Raw genomic sequence first — 25,053 nt, 5'->3', positions numbered from 1 at the left:
AGGAGGCCAGAAGAGCATCTGCATATTCCATGAAGGAATGGAAGAAGGAGACTGCCCATCTGCAGGGAAAACTCCTAAGTTAAGCGCTCCATGCCCTGGAGGCCAGTACCCATCCTCCACCGGAGGCACAAGTCTCCTTGAGAGCTCTTCTGTGACTGGAATTGAAAGCTCCACTTCCCAAAAATGAGGGAAGAAGAGATGGTTGGACACCAACTTTAGCTACTGATGAGTAAAATTCAGTGGGCTAAAGTATAATCCTAAGAACAGCTGAAGTTTGAGACTGTCCAAGTCAGAAAGAGGCTGGAAGCCACCATCTTAACTCTGTGCTTGGCATGAAGGGAAGTGGGGTGGACTGCAAATCCCATTGCTGGTGGGGACTGGCTACTTCCCATCCAGGTCAGATCACAGCTGTAGCCCAAGCCCCAGCTCCACCTCCAGCAGGGAGGAAGCTACAGGGACCTATGCCAGCCTCTCTCAGAAATTGCCAGCCAAGCTGCGGAGGCCGGTGATTGTCCTGCCTGCTCTGGTCGTGCAAGCCACCCCAGGAGCTGGTCTATGACTGAAACTGAAAACTCCATTTCCGAAAAACAGGGGAGGAGCAGACAGTTGGCTGCTGATTTCAGCTACTGATTGGTAGACTCAGATGGCTAAGGAATAACCCTAGGAACAGCTGGGGTGTGAATTTGTCCAAGTCAGAAAGAAGCCCATGGCTGCCATTTGACTCCGCCCCTAGCCTGAGGGGAAGCCAGGCTGACTGAAAATCACAGTGACGGTAGGAACCAGATTAGCTTACAGCCCTAGTGTAGGCTTCAGTCCCACCTCTGGCAGGGAGGAGGCTGGCTAGCTCTGCACAGTCTATCCAGGTAACTGAGGGCACCTTTGGCTGGCACAAACTGAATAATCGGAAGTCTACTGGGGCAACTGCAGTCATCTTGGACCTGCACTGCATAGATTGCTGCCCACACCTGCAGCTCTATCCGTGCCCCAGGCAGGGGAGAAAGAGGCATGAAACTTCATCACTCTCTCTGGGCAACAACAGTCTAAGCCTGCAAGACTTGGATTATTCCACACAACTGTGACTCCGGCCCTACCTCTGGGAAAGGAGAAAGTTGGGAGAAGCTTCATCCATCCCTGGGGCAATGAGGGCAGCTTGAGCACCAATTATATACACCAATTAGCTCCTACTGTACAACCAGCAATGGAGAAATGGCAGAAAGCCGTAAACTGAAGAGAAAATCTGCACCCAGAATAAATACTCTAGCAATCCAGATGCCAAGACACCAACCAAAAATTACAATCCACACCAAGAAACAGAAAGATATGGCCCAGTTACAGGAATAAGATAAGCTTCCAGATGACATAAAAGAGTTGAGACAACTAATCATAGATGTTCAAACAAATCTTAATAAATTCAATGAAGTGGCTAAAGAGATTGAGGATATTAAGAAGACATTGGATGAACACAAAGAAGAATTTAAAAGCATACATAGAAAAATAGTAGATCTTATGGGAATGAAAGGCATAATAAATGAAATTAAAAACACATTGGAATCATATAATAGCAGATTTGAGGAAGCAGAAGAAAGTTGTGGGCTTGAAGAAATGACCTCTGTATTAGTCAGCCAAAGGGGTGCTGATGCAAAATACCAGAAATTGGTTGATTTTTATAAAGTGTTTTTATTTTGGATAGGAGCTTAAAGATACCAGGCCATAAAGCATAAGTTACTTCCCTAACCAAAGTCAATTTTCGTGTGTTAGAGCAAGATGGCTGCTAATATCTATGAGGGGTCAGGCTTCCTGGGTTCCTCTGGGCTCAGCTCCTCTCTTCCCTGGGCTTGCTTCTCTTTCCTCTGTGTGCTGACTTCCTGGGGCTCTAGCTTAAGGCTTCAGCATCAAACTCCCAACATCAAAACTCCAACACCAAAAGCCCTCAACTCTGTCCTTTGCCATGCCTTTTATCTGTGAGTCCCCACCCACCAAGAGACGGGGACTCAGCATCCTGATATTGTGGCCCAATCAAAGCCCTAATCATAACTCAATCATGCCCAGGTACAGATAAGATTACAAACATAATTCAATATCTATTTTTGTAATTCATAACCATATCAAACTTCTACAGCCTCTGAAAGGGAACATACGAAAGAACAGATGAAGAAAAGAATGAAAAAAATTTAACCAGTTCTCAGGGAACTAAAGGACAGCAAGAGACATGCAAACATACATGTCATGGGTGTCCCAGAAGGAGAAGAGAAGGGAAAAGGGGCAGAAGGAATATTTGAAGAAATAATGGTAGAAAATTTCCCAGCTCAACTGAAGGACATAGATATCCATGTCCAAGAAGTACAATGTAGTCCCATCTGAAAAAATCCAAATAGACCAACTCTGAGACACACACTAATCAGAATGTCAAATGGCCAAGACAAAAAGAATTCTGAGAGCAGCAAGAGAAAAGCAATGCATAACATATAAGGGATACCAAATAAGATTAAGTGCTGATTTCTCATCAGAAACCACAGAGGCAAGAAGACAGTGGTATGATATATTTAAAGTACTGCAAGAGAAAAATTTCCAGCCAAGAATCTTATATCTAGCAAGATTGTCTTTCAAAAATGAGAGTGATTTTAGAATATTCACAGATGAACAGAAACTGAGAGAGTTTGTAACCAAGAGACTGGCTTTGCAGGAAAAACTAAAGGGTGTGCTAGAATCTGAAAAGAAAAGACAGGAGAGCAAGGCCTGGAAGAGAGTCTAGGAATGAAGAACTATATCAATAAAAGTAAAAATGTCAAAAGAGTGGTGAAAATAAAATATGGCAGATAAAACCCAAATATTCAGAAATAAACTTAACCAACAATGTAAAATACTTGTATTCAGAAAACTACAACTCACTGCTAAAAGAAATCAGAAAAGGCCTAAATAATTCAATGCTCATGGATTGAAGGACTAAATGCCATTAAAATATCAATTCTACTCAAATTGATATACAGATTCAATACAATCCTGATAGAAATTCCACCAGCAATTTTTAAATAGATGGAAAGCAAGATTATCAAATTTATTTGGAAGGATAAGGGGTCTTCAATAGCCAAAAACATCTTAAAAAGATAAAGTGAAGTTGGAGGACTCTCATCTCCAGACTTTAAATTATATTACCTAGATATAATGGTAAAAAACAGCATGGTGCTGGCATAAAGACAGACATATAGACCAATGGAACCAATTCATGGTTCAGAAATAGACCTTCACAAAGAGTTAAGTGATTTTTGACTAGCCTCTCAAATCCACCCAGCTCAGGCAGAACAATCCATTGAACAAATGATGCTGAGAAAACTGGATGTAGCCACAAGAAGGAAAGAGGACACCTATCTCGCACTTTATACAAAAATTAACTCAAAATGGATCAAAAACCTAAATATAAAAACAAGAACCATATAGCTTCTAGAAGAAAATGTAGGGAAATATCTTCAAGACCTGGCAGTAGGTGATGGATTCTTAAAGGAGATAAGAGGAGAACTGAGATGGACTACTGATGTTTAATGTATGTAGAAGTTTTAATTAGCTTTACTGTAGAAATGTACAGAGTTGATGGTAGCACATTATATTAAGTAACAGCTGGTTTGTAAATGGAGATGTGGCTGAAAATGGTAGTCTAGGGATGTAAATACCAATTGACAGAAAGCTGGAGAATAATCTAGGAACTGAATAGCACAGTAAACCCAGAGGAGGATGAGAATTGCGGTTACTGGTACAGATGTAAGAGTGTCCTTTGTTAGCTAGAGCAGATGTACATCAGTATTGCAGGGTGGTGGGAATGTGGAGAAGCATGGGAAAAATACAAGTGGAGTGACCTATGGATTGTGTTTAACAGTAATAACCACAGATAATACATATACATATACAGATAATACATACAAAATATCCATGCATCTTTGCCAACAATGTACTATGTTGATAATGTGGCAGCATGGAAAATGTGTGCCAAATGTACACTATGGACCTGGTAGTAATCAGATGATATTATCTTTTAATCTGTAAAATATATTCTAACGAAATATGGTGTGTCGATAGAGGGGTGTTGGGAATTCTTCACATGTGCATGATCATTTTGTAAGTTTACAACTTCTGTCATAAAGATATATTTAAAGAATAATAATAGGGTGGGTTGGGGGGGAAATGCACCAAATATAAGATAAGGACTATAATTACTAGTAAGATTTTGACACCTTTCTTGCATAATTTATAACAAATGTCTCACGACAATGCAAAGTGTTGGTGAAGGGTTGATGTATGGGATCCCTGTGTGATGTTATACATGTTTGCTTTCTAAGTTCACAACTTTGACTATGTACTTATTGTTTATGTATGTTCATATATAAATGACATAAAAAATAATAATAATAGGGTGAGTTAGGGGAAAAATACTTTGCCTAGTAGTAATATGTTGAGGATTTCTTTAATCAGTTAAAAATGTTTAACAACAATGCAAAGTATTGGTGGTAGGGGGAGGTATGAAAACCCTATATGATGTTATATATGTTTGTGTTGTAAGTTCACAACTATTACTATACACTTATTGTTTGTATTTTCATGTATGAGTGATAAGCTTCAATAAATTTAAAAATAATGCAAAGTAAAACAGAAGCAGATTGAAGTGGAAATACTGATGGCTGAAGTTTCAGGCAAGACTCAAGTGTAAAATGTTAGGAAAGATAGAAAATCGGAGACTCTCCATCAAATCATTTTTAATACATTTAACAACAAAAGAAAGATAAAAATAAAAACAATTTTCCAACAAAATTTTAACTAGGAAACTCAAAAAAGTTTTACAGTGACTTTGCCCCTCCTTATTCCCAGGGAATGGAGCTATTGGGGAGCACACGCCCAGAGGACAGCCAGGGTAAGGGGCAGCCGTGGCACCCCTTCCACACGGGGGCTGCTGGCTCCTCTGGACTCACTTACTTTTCTCTGGAAGTAGAGCCGCAGCCCCCCGGGATGTCCATGCCCCTCTCTGGGGCCTGTGACTGCCAGTCTGCACAGCAGAAGGGAGCTGGGTGCCAAGCAGCCGACCTCAGGGGAGAATCTCCCAGGTTGTCCCAGTGGGTGCAGCGCGGGCACTGAGGTCCCTAAACATGGAGGACGGAGGCTCTTATTGGAGCAAAACCAGAAACCATCGCATTCCACACGCTCAGTCTTCCCCTGAGCCTCTGTCCCCACTTCTTAGGGCAAGGGGATGGTAACGGTTTTCCTTGAGAATCCCTGGTGTGTGAAGGGGCCCCAAGGAGCTTCTGTGAGTGGCTGAGACACTGCTCCATCCACCCCCACCCCAGGACTTTTTGGGGAGCCCTTCCATGTCAGTGGGAAGTGGGCTGTTAGGATACACAACTCCAGAATCTGCAGGAGTGCCAGAAAGCATGATTCCATCCTTTTTCTTATGTCAGAAACATCATTCAAGTTGATGAAAACTTGAAAAGTACAGAAAAGTGCCACAGAGAAGAAAGATCACACCCAACTGTGCCTTCAGGAGAGCAATTGTGAAGCTGTGTTGACACTGCTCCAGTTAAAAGGCACATTGTAGAGTGCTTGGGATGGAAATGCACATGCTGCCCAGGATTTCAGAGGGAAAACCATCTGTGCCACATTAAGTGTGTTCTCTAGACCCAAGCACACTCCTTCACTCGCTCTTCAGACAAATTAAGTGAATCTCATTCATATCTTAGTAACTCCATATTTGTGGCTTTTTATCCTTAGCTTCAACTTAGAACAATTTACCTGCTGCTGGGCTGCTCCTTGGAAATGTAAAGAAAACTCCTGAATCTGGTTACAGTGTCTGATGAGTCACCTGGACAGGCCTTGGCCCCATCTGGAGACCCAGACGGGGACAGCCTTGCGGGAAACACCAGGCACGACAGGGACCCTCTGCTCGCCTCCCTGCTCAGGTCTCCTCATTCTTCCCTTTGCTCATCAGCAGGACCTGGGACAAGTCTCATTTCCTGGGACCCAGAGGGGCTCCTGCCAGTGGCCGTCCCTCCGTGGGGATCGCATTCCCTGCACCCTCAGCTGGCTGCACCTCGGCTGAGAGCCCTTCCAACCTAAAGGTCTCAGAACCTGTTGCCAATGGAGGGGCTTGGCTTTGCCACTGAACTGCCGAGATGGGGTCTGGATACCTGTGGCCTCCCTTACCCCTCCAGCGGTGCCCACCTGCATCTGCACCTGCACCGTGGGAGTCGGCCAACAGGGCTGGGCCGTGCAGGGCTCCACCTGGGTTCTCCTCACGAGATGCTCTTCCTCTTCAGAGAAAGGTCCCCAGGCCCCCAACCCAGCCCCGCTCTGTGCCTGTCACCTGCACGGCTGTAGATAGCCTGAGCGCTGCTTGTCCTGCACAGCCATAGATAGCCTGTGCGCTGCTTGTCCTGCCACCTGCATGGCCGTAGATAGTGGCAAAGCCAAGCCCCTCTGTCGGCAACAGGTTCTAGACCCTGACGTTGAAAGGGCTCTCAGCTGAATGCCCTGCTGGGCATGGGCTTCGCCCGATTCCATTACCCGGCCTGGGGCAGCAGGGATGATGGAGCCGCTCCGTGGTGCTTGGCTGGTGGAGGGCACCTGAGGGCCCCGGCGGAGCCAGCTTGCCACAGGACGGCACCAGTGCCGGTGGTGGGAGGTGGCCCTGCCGCACGATGGCCAGATGGAGGAGCCAAGAGCTGCTGAGTCGGCATGCACTTCTGAGTATCCGTCTTCAACCGGCCACGTGCTTTGAGAATATGATTGGCCGATTCCACACTCTTGGAATAATTATTTTAGAGAGTTCCACTGTGCAGCCTGCAACTGATTCCTGGATATCGTAGTCATGTACTTAGGTACTTAGAACACCCTCACAGACAGAAAGGGGATGAAGTATATTTTCATTAGCAACGCTGTATTTTACCACCTAGAGTAGAAGAGATCCTGGAAACAGCTTAAACTGGGCACGTGGGCTTTCTCAGGGATCGCCCAGTACTTGCTGTCCCTGCCACTGCCCTGGAGGTGCATGGACTCCAGACCGACACCCACATGGATGCACCCCGTGGCCCTGGCCCGAGAGCAGAGCCTGACGCCCACTCTGGGCCTCCGGGTGGTGCTGGCCCAGGACTTTGATAATAGCCACCTGCCCGAGCCCACACCAGCGTCCAGCGCTCCTGCCCCCTCCTCTCCACCACCAGTGTCCCCTTTCATTGAGACCTGTTTTATAGTGAAGCAGCTAAATCACTTCCATGAGCCCTTCTTTATTTGGAAATACAGGCTGGAAATACTACACAGTGCTGCTACCTCACCTTGTAAGAAACACAAAAACAAAATTCTAAGACCAAAAAGTCTGGAAACAAAATTGAAAAAGAAACCATGTATTCAAAAGTGTCTTTATTTTGTCTTCAGCTATAAAATACCAATGACCTTTAATTGTTTGTCTTCTCCTTTCCATGTGTCAACCTTTCTCCGCCCTTCCTTCTTTGTGCAGGGGTGGGGAGCTGGGAAGCTGGGAGAGCTGGAGGTTAGTGACCCCAGGGGCGGGACGTCCTGGCACTTCTGATTGATGAGCATGGAGTTTAAGATGCAAACCCCTGGGACTGTGCTGGAACCTGGAGAGAGTGGTGCATGTCTGTGAGCTCTAATAGCGTGTGTCCCGTCCCCCTGGATTCTTTCATCTCAGTTGATCAGTAGTGATTTTCTGCAGGACTGACCTCTGAGTTGCTCAGTGTTTCCCACAGGTCCCTCTCAGCACCAGCTCCTGGGAAAGGCCCTCCCCTGTTCCCACTTACCTGCTTCATCTCCTCACTCCACCACCATCTCCAGACAGTGCCTGAGCCACAGGCATGAAAGGTCTGCCTGCCTGACTCATCATTGCACTCCAACGTCCATGTGACATGCCAAGCGAGGGCCAGGGAATTGTGGCTGAGGGAGGTGTGAGTACATTACATACAATTATTACAAAATGGTACAGCAGTGAGTAAAAGGAGCTGCACAGCATGAGGATGTGGCATAAACCTGCCTGTTCAGAAGGTCCTAGCTCCTCCACTTGTAACGGAGGGAGTGTTTTAGGGGGGCACTGGATTGTAGCTTCCTCTTGCTGCTTCAGACAATCAGAGAGAATGAGCAGCTCTGACCCCTGCATCTGCTGCTCTCCTGGCCCAGCCAAGACTTTTCCAGGGAAGCAGTCGAGTAATCTGCTTCTTTTAAACCAGAACAACACAAAAGCCACCTGAGAACAAGCTGTCTTGGGTTTTGTTTAAAAAGCTAGGTTCATTAACTGATTATTTTATGTTGAGGGGAGGAAACGGTTCCTTTTCAGGAAGGAGAACAGAAATAATGAAAAGATCAGAAAGGTCAAGGGGAAAGAAAGGGTCCCTGCCCTTGGGAGGAGGTGGAGCCTCTGCAGGGGCTTGCACCTGCTATGGGCCCCCTCACTGCACGAGTGCAGTCACGATACCTGGGATCCCTCTTCAAGGAGCAGGTCATGCATGGGGGTGCCTGCAAGAAAGCAAAGAACAATAAGCATCCTTTAAATAAAGCCTACAGCCAGCATAATACTTAATGGTGAAAGACTGAATGTTTCCCCCCTAAGATTAGGAATGAAGCAAAGATGTCATCTCATCACCTATTGAACATAGTGTCAAAGTCTTAGCCAGAACAATCAGACACGGCAAAGCTGGCGGACCACAGTCAGCTCTGAGTCAAGAGCGTTGCACAGCACGCATTTCTGGTTTAATCATTGCGCTAGTGTCACGTAGGGTGGCATTGTTCGGGAAAGCTTGGTGAGGGAGACACTCCTCTGTGTGCAAACTCTGAGCTAATCACAACTTCTAGGAGTTGAAAATTATTTCAAAAGAAAACATGCACACACGCACACACACGGATCCTCAGAACCAAATCACGACAGGACTCTTAGTCTCCTACTACCGCTGGGGGACCCAGGGCCTGTGCCTGAACAAGCTCTTCACCGGGATTTGTCTTGCCTCTGAGCTTGTAAACCACGGGGCGGATGGTGCCCAGGGGGGCCTGCCGGGGCCGAGAAACAGCGCCTCCTGGTGGACAGCCCTGACCACGGTCACAGAGAAGCAACAGCAAACGCCAGGCTGCTTGTTCAGCAACGGCCGCTTTTTGCTCTGACTCCATTTCCTGGAGCTTCTGAGAGACTGAGAAGGAGATCTTGAGTGTCTGGAAGTGTCTGTTGTCTACTCTCTAATTTTATTCATAACTTAATTGGGTAGATAACACTTTAACAGTAATCTTCCCTTAGAATGTTAAAGTCTTTATTTCATTGTCCTTAGATTCCAAAATAATTTCTGATTAAAACATATGCAATTTTTATTCTCAGGCCCTTGTATATGACTTTCTCTTCCTTTCTAGAAATATAGAAGTATTTAGAGTATTTTATAATCTTATCTCTATCCTTAGATGGAATTTCATAGTGAAGCACTTTAGTGGGTTCTTCAGTCATACAGGCCAGGTGGGGATTCTTTCATTCCAGAAATTCATGCCCTCTTTTCAGATTTTTATTTCCTATTTTTTGCCAGTTCCTTTGCCTGTGCTGTCATGGACCTCTTACATTGGTCATCTAATTTCCTATATTTTATCTCATATTTTAATTTGTTTTATTATATTTCCTAATACCTGAGCACTTTGCTTGATTGCTTTATCTTCCCAAATTACCAAAATTATTTTTATTGTTTTTTTTGAAGATACATAGATCACAAAAAATATTACATTTGGTGGCCGACTTGGCCCAGTGAATAGGGCATCCGTCTACCACATGGGAGGTCTGCGGTTCAAACCCCGGACCTCCTTGACCCATGTGGAGCTGGCCCATGCGCAGTGCTGATGCACGCAAGGAGTGCCGTGCCTGCATAGGGGAGCCCCGCACTCAAGGATTGCGCCCTGTAAGGAGAGCCTCCCAGTGCAAAAGAAAGTGCAGCCTGCCCAGGAATGGCGCCACACACACAGAGAGCTGACACAACAAGATGACGCAACAAAAAGAAACACAGATTCCAGTGCTGCTGACAACAGCAGAAGCAGACAAAGAAGACGACATAACAAATAGACACAAAACAGACAACCACGGTGGGGGGTGGGGGCTAAGGGGAGAGGAATTAATAAATAAATAAAATCTTAAAAATATATATATATATATATTACATTTAAAAATACAGGAGGTTCCCATATACCCTGCACCCCATCCCCCTACTCCTCCCACATCAACAACTTCTTTCATCATTTGCACATTCATTGCATTTGGTGAATACATTTTGGGACTTGGAGCTGTCTTAAATGATATTGCAGGGACAGATGCTGGACATTATATATTCTGCCATAACTCACTGAAAGTACTGGGGGAGAGTGTATGTTACAATGTAAACTGTAATCCGTGCAGTGCAGCACTGCGTTTTAATTATCAAGAGTTCTTTCTTTTACTTTCACAAGCATTTCATTTATAATAAATTCTCCTTGTTTCATGGATTCAGTATCTTTTCTTCCTCCAAAAATATTATATTTGGAAATTTTCTTTTTCTGACAACTTACCTTCCTTCTTTCCTTCCTTCCTTCTTTCCTTCTTCCTTCCTTTTCTTTCTTTCCTCCATTTGAGTGAGTATATTTATTGTTAAAAACATTCTACAGATATCTTGCATTTGTGTTGATATGTAAGAATAGGGGTCTAAAATGCTAATGAAAGCTTTGTGTAGTTGAACTCATGGACTTATATGGGAGCTTCGGTGATTGGGAAACTCGCTTTCTCACTGGGGGTTCATAAGTATTGGGATGAGGAGCGATTCCCCTCTGTGGTTCCCAGCATCAAGAGGTGAGGGTGTGGGCCTGTCTGCTCACTTACTATGAAGAAAACAGGGAAAAGGAAGTAGGGTTTCACAGTTCAAGATGTAGAGTTTAAGCAATTCTTCACAGAGACTCTCACCTGGATGGTGGAAATGAGCAGTTTGGAGTTCAAGTTCTACTTACAGAATGTTTTTAAAACTCCCTGCATAAGACCATGGCTTTCTCTGGCCTGCCCAAATATTATGTCTTTTCCTATTATTACACTGAAATTTTAAAGTCATTGTTGTATTTGGTTGCATTTTGTGCAAAACCAATTTTAAATCTTCAAGAGAAGTATTCAATGAATACAGTGCCAAAATATTTCAACATTTGAGGTTTTTTTTATTTTTGACAAATTGCATTTATTAAAACAAAGTTAAAAACAAGAATACAAAAGAAAAGAAATAATCAAATAAATGATGAGCTGAAATTGTGAACATTCACCTTTGAATTTTTGTGATTGACTTTGCAATATCTTTATGGGTAAAAAGTTTCTTTCATTGGAACACCTATTTCGGATAGATTTATTTTTCATACTTGGCTATAGTAAGACTGTTCAGGCCTACACTGTTGCAACACATAAATTTAAAACAATATTCAGAAAAATCATAAATAGAGGCAACCTTTTGCGGTTTGCCTTGTAAAAACAAAGACAAAAAATCGGAACAGAGTGAAGAGCAGCAACTGTGAAAATATTTGGGCTGAAATATTTCAGTTGAAAAGTTTCATATGTCAGTTCAAAAAAGACATTAGAGTTGACAATGTCTTTCATTTAGTAGAATTTGCTCTGACTTGACCAGATATATTAGCACTGTAGAAAGAGTAACAAAATTAACAGCACTGAGGCAGCAGATCAAAAGCATTAAAATGTGTCCACAGGGTCAAATAATCAATTAAATGTTTCATCTCTGAAGAGGACTACTGCTGATAATTTTATGACAAAAAGTAAAAACACTTCACACTTGGGGGAGGGAATACGTTCTTCAGAAAAATTCTGAGCAGGTATTTTTCCCTTTCCCTTGCCTTAGAACCTCCAGTGACCACAACCTTCACATCATTGATATAATTTCTTCCATTGGGAAGTGGATTTGGCTCAACTGATAGAAGTCTGCCTACCACATAGGAGGTCCAGGGTTCAAATCCAGGGCCTCTTGGACCTGTGTGGTGAGCTGGCCCACATGCAGTGCTGATGCATACAAGGAGTGCCATACTGTGTAGGGATGTCCCCTGAATGGGGGAGCCCCACGTGCAAGAAGTGCACCCCATAAGGAGAGCCACCCCACACACATAAAAAAGTGCAGTCTGCCCAGGAGTGGTGCTGCACACATGGAGAGCTGACACAGCAAAATGATGCAACAAAAAGAAACACATATTCCCAGAGCTGCTGACAAGAATACAAGTGGACACAGAAGAACATACAGTGAATGGACACAGAGAGCAGACAACTGGGAGGGAGAGAGAAGGGGAGAGAAAGAAATAAAAAATAATCTTGCAAAAAAAATTCTTCCACTGGCAGTATTACAAGTCTATAGTAGAACACCAGTGAGTCTACTTTGGTTCTTGGTTCGTTCCTCGGTCCTGGGGTTTCTGGGTTGGTGATACCTACTCTGCCTCTAATTGAGAGTGGGCTTTGATCCCATATTATTGATGGATGGGACTCTTGCTTGAAGTTGTGGACTCTTGGTTCCTTGGTGCACTGATTGTTCATCGTCTCCTCCTTGATGGTTGTCCTGTGTGAGTCCAGTGAACTGGGCAGTGGGTGTTGGACTCAGTTGAGATTTGGGGTCCAGCTGGCACATGGTCTTTCCAGAAATTTAAGTCTCTTGGATGTACACTTACTTGTTGTGGGAAACTGGCCTACCTATTTGTTGCTTCCTGTTATTTTAAATTACCTTATTGTAGATGTTGCAGTTGCTTCTTGTTATTGTATGAAATGTTCTAAGTTGACTCCTGTTGTTGTAAGTTACCTTATTGTAGAGGTTGCAAGTTACTTCTTCTTATTGTACAAGATGTTCTAAGTTGCTTCCTGTAACCCACAACTGCTTGTTAGCTTTCAAATAAATACAATGGGGAAACTGGGGTTGAGGCTCTCAGTTTCAAAAGCTGTGAAGTCCCCTGGTCCCATCTTTATTTCCTAAAAAAAAAAAAAAAGAGCAGGTATGGTTAAGACACTAAAAACTGCATATGAATGTGCTTCAGCAGTGAATATTCAGCATTTTTAATTTCAAATTATCTGTATACAATATAAAAAACATTGCTTTTAAAAAGAGTTAATATTTAGATGATAGATATATTCATAGAATGTATATATGTATATATTTCTAAAAAAGACTTTGGAAATATTTAATAGGTTTATTGATGCAATAAAGCAAAAACATAAACACTGTATATAAATTAATTTTAGTGTCTATTTTTACACATGAAATTTTATCGGTTTGGATAATAAGTTACACTGGCACCTTACACTGTATTCAACAACACATTCTTTTCAAGTGGACCTGGAACATTTAACAAACTTTACCATATGCTGAGTAATTTTTTAAATGAATCCCAAAAAGAGAAAGATTATGTTTATAAAGTACTCTATTCTTCTGGGTGGGATACCCCTTGATTTTAAGTTCAGTTGAAGGACCTTTGATTGTATTACTTGATACGATTGCCTAGGGCTTTTTTTATTTTACTATGTCAGTGAGGTGTGACTCAGGTTGCTAGTCCTTGCCCCCTTACTGGGTCTGATATAAACAGACTCACAGACAGACAGGAATCAAAAGGAAACTGTCATATTTGATTCTGCAACATTTGAGAAAGGACTGCTTAAGCACAAAACTCCTTATAGGCTGGGCCGATGGAGCAGCTCAAGGGAGACCAGCCCGGTTATATGCCAGAGAGTTTACAGCTGAACTTGGTAAGAGAGCAGAACAGCTCAGACTGATATAGGAGGCCTGGAAGAGACAGACCCTATGCCAGCTTGCAGCTGAAATTGGGATGAAAGCAAAGCCACTGAACCTGAGAGAGGAGCCTGGAGAGGAAGGCAAAGACCAGGCAGAGATTGCCCACCATCTTGCTTCAACATGTGGAGTTGACCTTGGTGAGAAATTGAACTTTTCACAGCCTTGGAATTGTAAGCTTTTACCCCAAATAAATACCCTTTATAAAGGCCAATACATTTCTGGTTCTTTGCATCTGCAGCCCTTTCACAAACTGAAACACTGGGATATAAAGTAAACCTTTAACTTTCTGAGGAAGTGAAACTATACAAAGTAGTTTTCTGTCCATAGGTGAATTAAATTAGAAATTAATAATATAATGGCAATAAAAAGTTAGTAACAGATATAAATAGAAAATAAATGCACACAACATGAGAGTAAACAAAACACAAAGTTGTTCTTTGAGAAGATAAAATTGGTCAACCTCGGAGAGAGTGATGGGAAGGAGCACAGATAATCAGCATCAGGAATTGAAAGGGGTCTATCAGTGCAGATCATACAGATGCTAAAATACAAAGGATGTGATGAAAGATTTAAGCCAATAAATTTTAGAAATTCAGATTAAATATTAAAATCCCTAAGAAAAACTAGCTTAATCAACACAAAAAGACCTAAAATAAGAGCAGTATTATATTGTTAAATGCTTCCAAAAAAGACCACTGTTGGGCAGGAGGCTTTGTCTGTGAGTTCTACCACAATCTATAGGAATAAACCTTCCAGATAATGGGATAAATAAGAAACTCTTGTCAGCTAGTTTCACTGGGCTAGCATGACCTTGACACAAAACTTGCCAAGGGCATTACAAGAAAGGAAGATTACTGATAAAACTCACACTTTAAAATATATGCACAATTTCTCAAAAAACAGCAAGCTAAATATCATGTCCAACTTGGTTTCATTACAGAAACACCACCATAAAAATCAATCAATGCAATTTGTCATATTAATGAATAAAAGAAAACAAAATCAAATTACCTTAACAGAGGCAGAATATCATTTGATAAAACTTAACATCCATTTCTACCAAAACGTATAGCAAACTAAGGATAGAAGAAAACTTCCTGATAATGGTCAGCTAAAATCATTTGCAGAAAACTTCTGTTTATTTGTGAAATGTTGAAAATTCTTGCTCTGCCTGGGGATGTCACAAATCATTATTATCATTATTTCCATTCAACACTGTACTGGGTATACTAGCCACTCTAATAGGGCAAGAAAACCAAATGTAAGGCAGAAGGTTTGGAAAGAAAGAAAGAAATGGAACTGGTAATATCTGTATATGTCATAATTAGGTTTATAAAATATTCCAAAAAAACATATAGATAAACTATAAAGTTTAGTAAGTGAATTTTTCAATGTTGCTACATACAAGAGGAACATAGAAAAATTATCTCTGTATACCAGAAGAAACTAAGTGTAAAATTTCATGTTTACTTATTACAATAACATCAACACAACCTCAAATACCTAAGAAAAATCTAACAAAATATCCTTTATGAAAAACAAAAATTTATATTAGAAAAACTTTTAAATCTGTATAAAAGAGGAGTTATACCCTACCAATTTATTGAAAGGCTTACTGCTGAAAAAGGTCAAGTACCCCAAATTGATTCTTTGATTCAGTGTAATCTTGATAAAAACTCCAGCAGATTTCCCCTCTACCTGGGGTGGATTAGACATTTACTCTACCTGACATAACCTCTCAGGGACATGGAGACAAAGTTCATATTCACACCTACTTTAATGCTAAAATAAAATGAATTGCTTAGTCCAAGGAAAAGATTTCAAGAAAAAGGCAACTCGACTTACACTTACAGAACGTCAAAAACAAACAAACAAACCCCAAGGAAAAAACCCAACATTAACAGATGGTTGGTAAATTTATGTTTATCTTGGAAAATACATCATCAGAGCCACAAAATCATCTCTGGATAATTATCACAGATGGCTTTCCAAAGAATAAGCGAACAGAGCCATCAAAATCATAGAAGAGAGAAGAGAGGGGATATTTGAGAGGTGGGGGAGTGGAGACAAACCTGTCCTCTCCAGAGATACTGCCTTTTTCCACAATGGATGTTACCTGGACTAAGTTCAAAAACTGACACACTTCAAGAGTGTGTAGCTCAAAGACGCCAGGTAGAGGACAATGCAGTCATGTGACCTGTGCCAGTTCTGAGTTTGAACAGTGCAGTGTTCCCAGGTGAGACTGCGGGTGAGTGAGTCATGTGGGTGGGAGGGTCCCTCTTGTGAATTGCATGGTCTGGTGCAGAGACCCTGCCTCATCATCATCAGATGCAGAGGGAAAGCTCTGGAGAGAAACAGGCAGCTCAGAAGTCCTGTGTCTGCCTGTTCTGAGACTTGTTTTATTTTTCAATCAGTAGGAAACTTAAGAGTTATTCCTGCATGCTTTAAATTCAGCAAACAGACCCCCAGCCAGGTAGATACCTGGTGTAAGTCAACAAGGAAACTGTTTGCACACGTACGGTATGGAGATGCCCAAAGAAATCCCTGAACAAACCATGCCACAGGATGGAATAAAGTCTGGGAAGCCCTGTGGACGTACTGTAGAGATCTGAAATAAAAGCCTGGGGTTGTGTACTACCAGATGTGAAGACAAGTGTGACTTAAAAAGAAAGAGAGGCTGCAGACTTGGCCCAGTGTTTAGGGCATCTGTCTACCACATGGGAGGTCCACAGTTCAAACCCCAGACCTCCTTGACCAGTGTGGAGCTGGCCCAATGCACAGTGCTGATGCACTCAAGGAGTGTCCCCCATGTAGGGGAGCCCCAAGTGCAAGGAGTGCACCCCATAAGGAGGGTTGCCCAGCACAAAAGAAAGTGTAGCCTGCCCAAGAATGGTGCCACACACACGGAGAGCTGACACAACAAGATGACACAACAAAAAGAAACACAGATTCCCGTGCTGCTGACAACAACAGAAGCAGACATAGACGACGCAGCAAATAGACACAGAGAACAGACAACCGGGGTGGGGGTGTGGGGTAAGGGGAGAGAAATAAATAAGTCTTTAAAAATAAATAAATAAAAGAAAACGAAAGAGAGAGATAGGACAGGCAGGCAGAGAATGGACTAGAGAAACACTGAGACAGAGTCATGGCAGGAGAGGGGAGAGTGAAGGGAGGAGAGACACAGAGGGAAAGCGAGGGAAGAGAGACTGAGACAGAGGAAAAGAAGGTAAGAGAGGGAAAAGAGACACAGAGGGAGAGTGACGAGAGAGAGAGACTGAGAGAGAGAGAAAGAGAGAAACATGGAGGGAGAGGGAGGGAGGGAGGGAGACAGAGAGAAGGAGAAAAGGGAGAGAGGAAAGGAAAGAGAGAGACATGGAGGGAGAAGAGGGGAAGCAAGATGGGAAGAGAGACAGAGACAGAGAAAAAGAAGGTAAGAGAGGGGAAAGAGACACAGAAGGAGGGTGACGAGAGAGAGAGACTGAGAGAGAGAGAAAGAGAGAAACATGGAGGGAGAGGGAGGAAAGGAGACAGAGAGAAGGAGGAAGGGGGGGAGAGGAAGGGAAAGAGAGAGAATGGAGGGAGAAGAGGGGAAGTGAGATGGAAAGAGAGACAAGAGAGGGCGAAGCAGAGCAAGAGGAAAGGACTGCAGGGCAGGGAGCTCGTGGACTCCATGGACATGTGGCCACAGTGCTGGCACAGGGTTTGCCGGTGGCTGAAACCCTGGGCTCTGTGCAAGTCTCTGGCTCTCCCCTTAGCTTTAGGCTCAGTGTGCCACCTTTTTGATTCTGTTTTCACATGGATACAGAATCAACCCTGACCATACACAAGTGAAATCCCACTGCCTGTTTGTGCACCTCCTGTAAGACTCCAGGAGCAGGAAATTAGAACCAGAAGATTCAAGTCTTGATTCAGTAGGGAAAAGAAAGAACAAGATAAACTCAATCACTGCAACAAAATGGAAAAGCAACAGATAAAAATAAAAGGGGCCAGAGAGGTCCATGCATGGTAAATAAAAAGCAAACAAGTGGGAGAAGTCCAAATACATCAGGGATAAACAGGACATGGATGGGTTAAAAGCAGGTCTCAAGTGAAGAAAAATAAACCTTGAATCTGCAGAAAGAGATGCCATGTACGTATTCTAGAAAGCAGAAGCTCAGGATTTCACAGATGCCAGGGACCATATCTTCCTCAAATGTTCCTCATAAATTCAGTGCAGTTGAACAGATTAGTGTGTGCAACCCCACCTCTGGAAACATAAGTAAACAAGGCAGTGCCGATCAGTGGGTATACAGTACATGTCCTGGAGAAAACAGTTCTCCACACTGGAAAAATGCATGTAGATCTCCCCCTCACCCTGGGAAAATAATCATAACCAGAGTGACTAAGGACTTAGTTTTCAAAAGGCAAACTTTAAGTTTTTTGGAAGAGAAAATGAAACAGATATTACCTCAGAATTAGAAAAAGAAAACAATCACTTATTGAACAAAAATTAAAAGGTCATAGCAATAAACCAAAATATACGAACATTAAAATCACCTTTTCATCAATAGTCACTATAAAAATGGGAAAAATGAAGTCATAAAATAGGAGAAGAAATGGAAATGGAAATGTATATAGGCGGTAAATAATTAATACCAAGAATAAATAAAGACTCTTACAATTCAGTAGGAATAATTCAATACGAATCACACAGAAGGGGTGGGGAGCTGAACAAGGAACAAACAGGCTCCTGCTCCCAGGAGTCCGCAGGCAAGGGCGCCTCCTTCAGCGCCCAGGCAGGTCCACTCTCCTCCGCTGCTCGGGTTCAGTGTGTGAGTGTGTGTGCGTGTGAGTGCAGATGTGTGTGTTTTCTGTGGATGTAGTTGTGTCTGAGTGTGTGTGTATATTAGTGTGTGTGTTAGTGTGCATATGTACATGTATGTGAGCATGGGAGTAAGTGTGTGTGTTTTATGTGTATTTGTGTGTATGTGTGTGTATATTAGTGTGTGAGTGTGTATATTTGTGTGGATGTGTATATTTGTGTATGTGTATATGTGTGTGAGCATGTGTATGTGTGGTGTGTATATTTGTGTGTATGTCTATATTTGTGTGTGTATATGTGTGTGAGTGTGTGTTGTGTGTTTGTGTGTATGTGTATTTTAGCGTGTGTGTATATATTTGTGTATATTTGTGTGTGAATATATGTGTATATGTTTATGTGTATACATTTGTGTATATATTTGTGAGTGTGTGTATGTGTATATGCGTATGAGTGTGGGAGTACATGTATGTGTTGTGTGTGTTTGTGTGAGTGTGGGTGTGTCTCCACTGAGTCGCTCCCTAACCTGGGTGGACAATCCTCCAGCTTTGCCCTCGCAGAATCAGAGGTTTGGGCGACAGCCCCAAAAGCAGCAGGCACAGGTCAGGATTCGCACTCAATGGCCTTGCCTCTGTTTCCCAGCCACCACCTGTGGGTGAGCTGGGCCCAATGTCACGCACAGTGATGGGGCAAACCTGGGTATTGGCTGAGATGCAGGGCACAGGGCCGGGACGAGCCCCACCTGGGTCCCACGGCCAGGCCTGTCCACACACCACTGTGTGCATTGGGGTCTCCCAGCTACTCTGCTTGGTGGGCCAGCTCCCTCTGGGGCTGGGAAATGTCTAGTCCATGGGAGTTGGGCAGGGGTCTCAGGACCTGCCCTGCCCCTGGCAGCCTGCTTGGGAGCAGGTGGCCCAGGCCTGCTGGTCTTCCCTTTGCAGGAATCCACTGGCCCCTGGCCCTGCCAGCTGACCAAGGGCTTGAACTCACACAGGCCCTGTGCCTGCCGTGAGAGTTTGGCTCTGGAAGTAGGGGCTCCTGCATTGTCTGATTTTCACTTCTCCCACCTGGGATCTGGCTGCCCAGTCCACCATGGACTGAGCTTCCCCAGGTGAAGGTCTTCCAGGATTCCCCTGGGCCACTGTGCCCATGCTTCTCCCCCTCTTTCTTGTGTCAGATGCACTGCCACGGTGCACACACACACCTACCAGAGCAGCAGTGCAGGGAAGAGATGGGGGTGCGCTGGATAATGCAAAAAGAATTGAGACCTTGGGCTCAATCTAAATAAATAAAATAATTTGGATGAATGCCCTACCTTCAGCCTAAGAACTAACTGCATGATTATAAGATAGAGGAGGGATGACTTATGCAGAGCACCTGTGGGAGATATTCAGCTATCCAAGTAAAATTACAAGCTGTATAAGTATCAACTTTGTATATATGCACACACATATGCATATGCACACACACGTACACCTGCATGCACACATGCACATATACACACGCACACACATGCATGCATGCATTACATACATACACATGCAAACATATGTGTGCAAACACAGGTGTACATGAATAAATACATATGTACACACATAGCAGGCTATACCAGTAACACTTGCCATGAAAAAGAAATACACTGATTCTTTATTTTGCTCAGGAATCACCTGAAAACTTGCTTGTGCAGGTGTCTGTGGGGATAACACCTGGACTGATGAGCATATGCAAAAGTGGAAAATGTGAGAATATCACACTGAATGGGTGAAGGTACAGAACATTTTAGGCATCAAATTATTGGAAGTTGAGTTCTAAGAATAATTTCTCAAACATTTTTATGAAGACAGTGCAAAAATAAATTTTACAATACAGTCCAAAATATACATACTCACCCCAGAAACTTATTTTCATTAATCAGAACTAAATGCATCTTTTAAAAAAACCTCTCCTCTTTATTCTTTGTCTAAGAAATGCCTTGGTAGCCACTTACTAAATTAATTTCATGATCCATTAATGGGTCACAATCCCAATTTTGAACATTTTATTTAGGGTCTTTTGCTATCACCTTATGATGTAAATTAGAGGGTGGCTGAAGTTAGGTGGCATGTGAGCTAAAGGGCTAATGAGAGTCACAGTGTCATGTCTAATTCTGAGCCAGTGACTTGGTTTCATATCAAAAAAGCCACTGGAAGGATCAGAGACACCATTGTCCTTCTTCAAAGGTAAGAAAACTTTCTGCTATGTCCAGGCAATTTAGGTCCAGAGTCCACAAGGTTAAGCATCATGAAGGGATGACAAAACTAAAAAAAAACAAAACAAAACAATTCTTTTTAAAAAGCTTAAATTTTAGGTCAGGATTTCACTGATACCAAAACCAGACAGACATTATAAGAAAAGAAAACTACAGACCATTATCTCTAAAAGGAATATAGATACAAATACTGGCAAACCAATTCCAGCAACATCTAAAAAGGATTATATTCCATGAAAAAGTAGGATTTATCCCTGGAATAAATGGTTGGTTTAACATCTGAAAATGAATGAATATAATACACCAAATAATTAGAATAAAGAAAAAAAACCAAGTCAATAGACAAATGTATTAGTCAATCAAAGAGGTGCTGATGCAAAATACCAGAACTCTGTTGGCTTTTATTAAGGATATTTATTTGGGGTAGAAGCTTACCATCACAAGGCCCTAAAGAGTCCACCTCAAGGTTACATCCTCACCAAACTCTGTTGCCACGTGTTGGAGCAAGATGGTGGCCTGTCTCTGTGAGGGCTCAGCCTTCCTCTTCCTCTTAAGGCTCCATGGTTCCAGCTTCTTCTGATCTCAGCTGTGGGCTGGCATAAGGTTTGACGCTCTCCCTGGGGCTCTTTTCTTTCCTGGCTCAGCTGCTCTGTTCTCTTCTCAAGCCAGCTATGGACTATCAGGTTCACCTCTCTTCCTGGGGCTCTGCCATGTCTAATAAGCTGTCTCTCCTCCTCTGTGCTCTTCTCTGTGACTTTATTTTTCTGTGAAAGTCTGTTTTATTAGCCCACCAAATGGAGCTGGGACTCAACACTGAGTCACACTCTTAATGATGTGGCCGAACCAAGGCACTAATCTTCACATAGAGGTGGGGCAAGATGGCATCCGAGTGAGTGTACCCTCATGCTCTCTCCTGCAAAGGACCAACTGAGTGGGGATGGAGTCTGGCCAGAGCAGGCTGTTTTGGGAACCTACAAAACAGGAGGTGTCTGGACATCGATCTAGAGAGACTGTGACAAAAATAGTGCTTGCTAAGGTAAAACTGTGGGTTTCTAACACTGAAGCCAGAAGCTGTGGGAAGGCAAAACCCTTCCCCCTAGGGCCGAGGGCCACAGTGTTCCCCGAAAATCGCTGGTTGCAAAGCAGTGTTCTCAAGCCCCATGTTTGCCTAACATGTGATCCCCAAGCCTGAGTTCCCTGAACCCCCATAACCCACATTCCCCAGACCCACATACCCTGAGTCCACATTCTCCTGGGCCTCCATTCCCTGAAGCCAGCCCTCCCCAAAGTCTGTCATTCCCCTAGCCCTATGATCTCAGACTAACTCCAGGAGTGGGAGAGTTTTGCTGGGAGGTACAAAGGGGCCTGAGGAGTGCAAGTTCAATTTTTCTCATCCCCGCTCCTTTTTGAGCTTGCAGGAGCATACCAGCTGGCTTGGGGAGAGCCTAGGAAGAGAGGAGAGGTGAATCTGCTGAGAGAGCCCAATTTATGTAAACACCCTGGGATAGGAAACTTCATCTGGGAGAAGGTGGAGTCAGAAAATTAACCCTGCTCCAGTGCACCTAAGAAAGAGGGACAGTAGGACCTGCTTTGCAGGCTTCCAATAGCATATTGAGGGTTCCTGGCAAGGTGTGGGTGCTCTCTCTCAAGGTATTAAGAGTCAGTATTTTCTTTGGTGAGTTGGTTCACCAGGGTCCCATTTGAATCTCCTACGGGACCCCCATGTAGCCTTCCTGCTGCCCTGGGAAAGAGGAAAGTGAGGAAGGGAAATAGGGGAAATGTCAGACTCCGAAGTGAAGTGGTTTATTCAATTGCAAAGGATTCCTTGCTTGAGCCTTTGTCTGGTCTTTTTTGTTGGCTTGTTTTCTTGTTTTTCCTTCCTCTTTATCCCCCCATGGCTCCTTATTCTTTCTTTTTCTTTTTTATTTTCTTTTTCTTCTTGCTTGCTTTTTTCCCCCTTTTTTCTTCTTTTTTATTTTCCTGCATTAGGTGTTGCCGGCAGCATTTCTTACTTGCTGTACTTCCTTATCCTTGATTTCCTCTTTCCTGTGTGTACTGATTTTGGCTACCAGTGCTATCCCATTTCCTTTATATCTTTCTATCTGCCATCATTTATTGTTTCTCTTACATTCTACCTCTCTTTGTTTAGCCCCCAAATTTTTCCGACTTTTTATTTCTAATACTTCTATTCTGTTTTCTATCTTTTATTCACTCTTTATATTATTTTCCTTTCTTTTCTCTTTCCCTCTCTCCTGACCACATTGGCCTTTTAATCCATACTATATTCCTCCCCATATTCAGTTTACTATCTCATTACAAGCACACCACTTTTTTACTGCTATAACTCTACACAGCTTACGTGATTTTAATAACCATTTTCCCAGATCTCACATGGTTCTTCTGCTAACATTTACTATCAATACTATTATTACACTTTTTCTTTTCTTACCCCTTTTGCTTTCTTTGGCCATAATATTTTCCTTCAAGGGAACTTAGACAACAACAAGGAAATAGAATACGAAGAACAAAGTGACAAAGAAAAGATTAACAAGCACCCCAAAACAACACCTAATTAAACCCTGAGACTAGACAAAGAAGCTAAACAACCGAATAAACCCATCAAGATAAAATGAAGACTGAACAGCAAAAAAAAAAAAAAAAACTACAAACCATATCAATAATCAGGAAAACATGGCCCAATATAATGAAAAAACTAAAAACCAGGAAGAGGAATGGAATATCAAACAACTAATCAAAGCCCTCAAAACATATATCATGGACCAATCTAATGAAGTGAATGAAGAGATTAAGAACATTAAGAAAACACTTGGAGAGCATAAGGAAGAAATTGTAATCATACCCAACAAGATAATGGATAAGATGGTGATAAACAGCACAATTCAAGAAATCAAAAATACACTCTCAGCAAATAACAATACATTTGAAGAGGCAGAGGAAAGAATTAGTAATATGGAAGACAGTACATCTGAAATCAAACAGATAGTAGAATTGATTGATAAAAAGATAGAACAAATCCAGCAGGGACTTAGGGACATGAATGACAACATAAAACCCACAAACATACACATTACAGGCATCTCAGAAGGAGAAGAGAAGGGAAAGGGGACAGAAGGGATTTTGGAGGAAATAATGGCTGAAAACTTCCCAAACATATAGAGGGATATGAATGTACACGTCCAGAAGTATAATGCACCACAAACAGCATAAATCCCAACAGGCCTAGCCCAAGACATATACTTGTCAAATTACCCAATGTTCAAGGCAAACAGAAAATACCAGAAGCAGCAAGAGAAAAGAGAAACATCACATACAAAGGAGGCTCCATAAGCTTAAGTGCTGATTTCTCATCTGAAACCATGGAGGCAAGTAGGCAGTGGTATGACATAGTCAAGGACTAAAAGAAAAAAATTCCAAGCAAGACTACTCTATCCAGCAAAATAGCATTCAAAAGAAATACAAAAGGAAGTTCTTTAGGAGGAAAGAAAAAACAGGAGAGACAGAGATGGAGAAGAGTGTAAGAACAACTAAAAAGACAAAAAGAGAAAAAGAAAATCAAACAAAATATGCCAAACACAAAATCAAACAAAATATGGCTAATAGAAGTAATTCTTTGAAAGTAATACCACTGAATATCAATGGTTAAACACACCTGTTAGAAGACACAGATTGGAAGACTCAATAAGGAAATATGACCCATCTATATGCTGTCTACAAGAAACACATCTTAGATCCAAGGATTCAAGGAGATTGAAAGTGAATGGCTGGAAAACAATCTTACAGGCAAACAACAACCAAAAAAGGGCAGGAGTAGCTTTATTAATATCAGACATAATAGACTTTCAATGCAAAAGTATTGTGAGAGACAAAGATGGACACTACATATTAGTGAAAGGTAAAATCTTTCAAGAAGAAAGAATAGTCATAAACATTTATGCCCCTAACAAGGGTGCCTCCAAATATGTGAGGCAAACACTAGAACTAAGTAAAAGAATAGCTGCCTCTACAATTACAGTGGGGGACTTTAATACACGACTATCACCTTTGGACAGAACATCTCAAAAGAGAATCAATAAAGAAAGATTTTGAAAAATATATTAGAGGATCTGGACCTAATAGACATATACAGAACATTACACCCTAATACAGCAGGATATACATTCTTCTCAAGTGGACATAGGTCATTCTCACAGGATAGA

This window comes from Dasypus novemcinctus, chromosome 6 (genome assembly GCF_030445035.2).
Source record: "Dasypus novemcinctus isolate mDasNov1 chromosome 6, mDasNov1.1.hap2, whole genome shotgun sequence".
NCBI classification, from domain to species: Eukaryota; Metazoa; Chordata; class Mammalia; order Cingulata; family Dasypodidae; genus Dasypus; species Dasypus novemcinctus.
Note: the sequence above shows the minus strand (reverse complement) of the source record.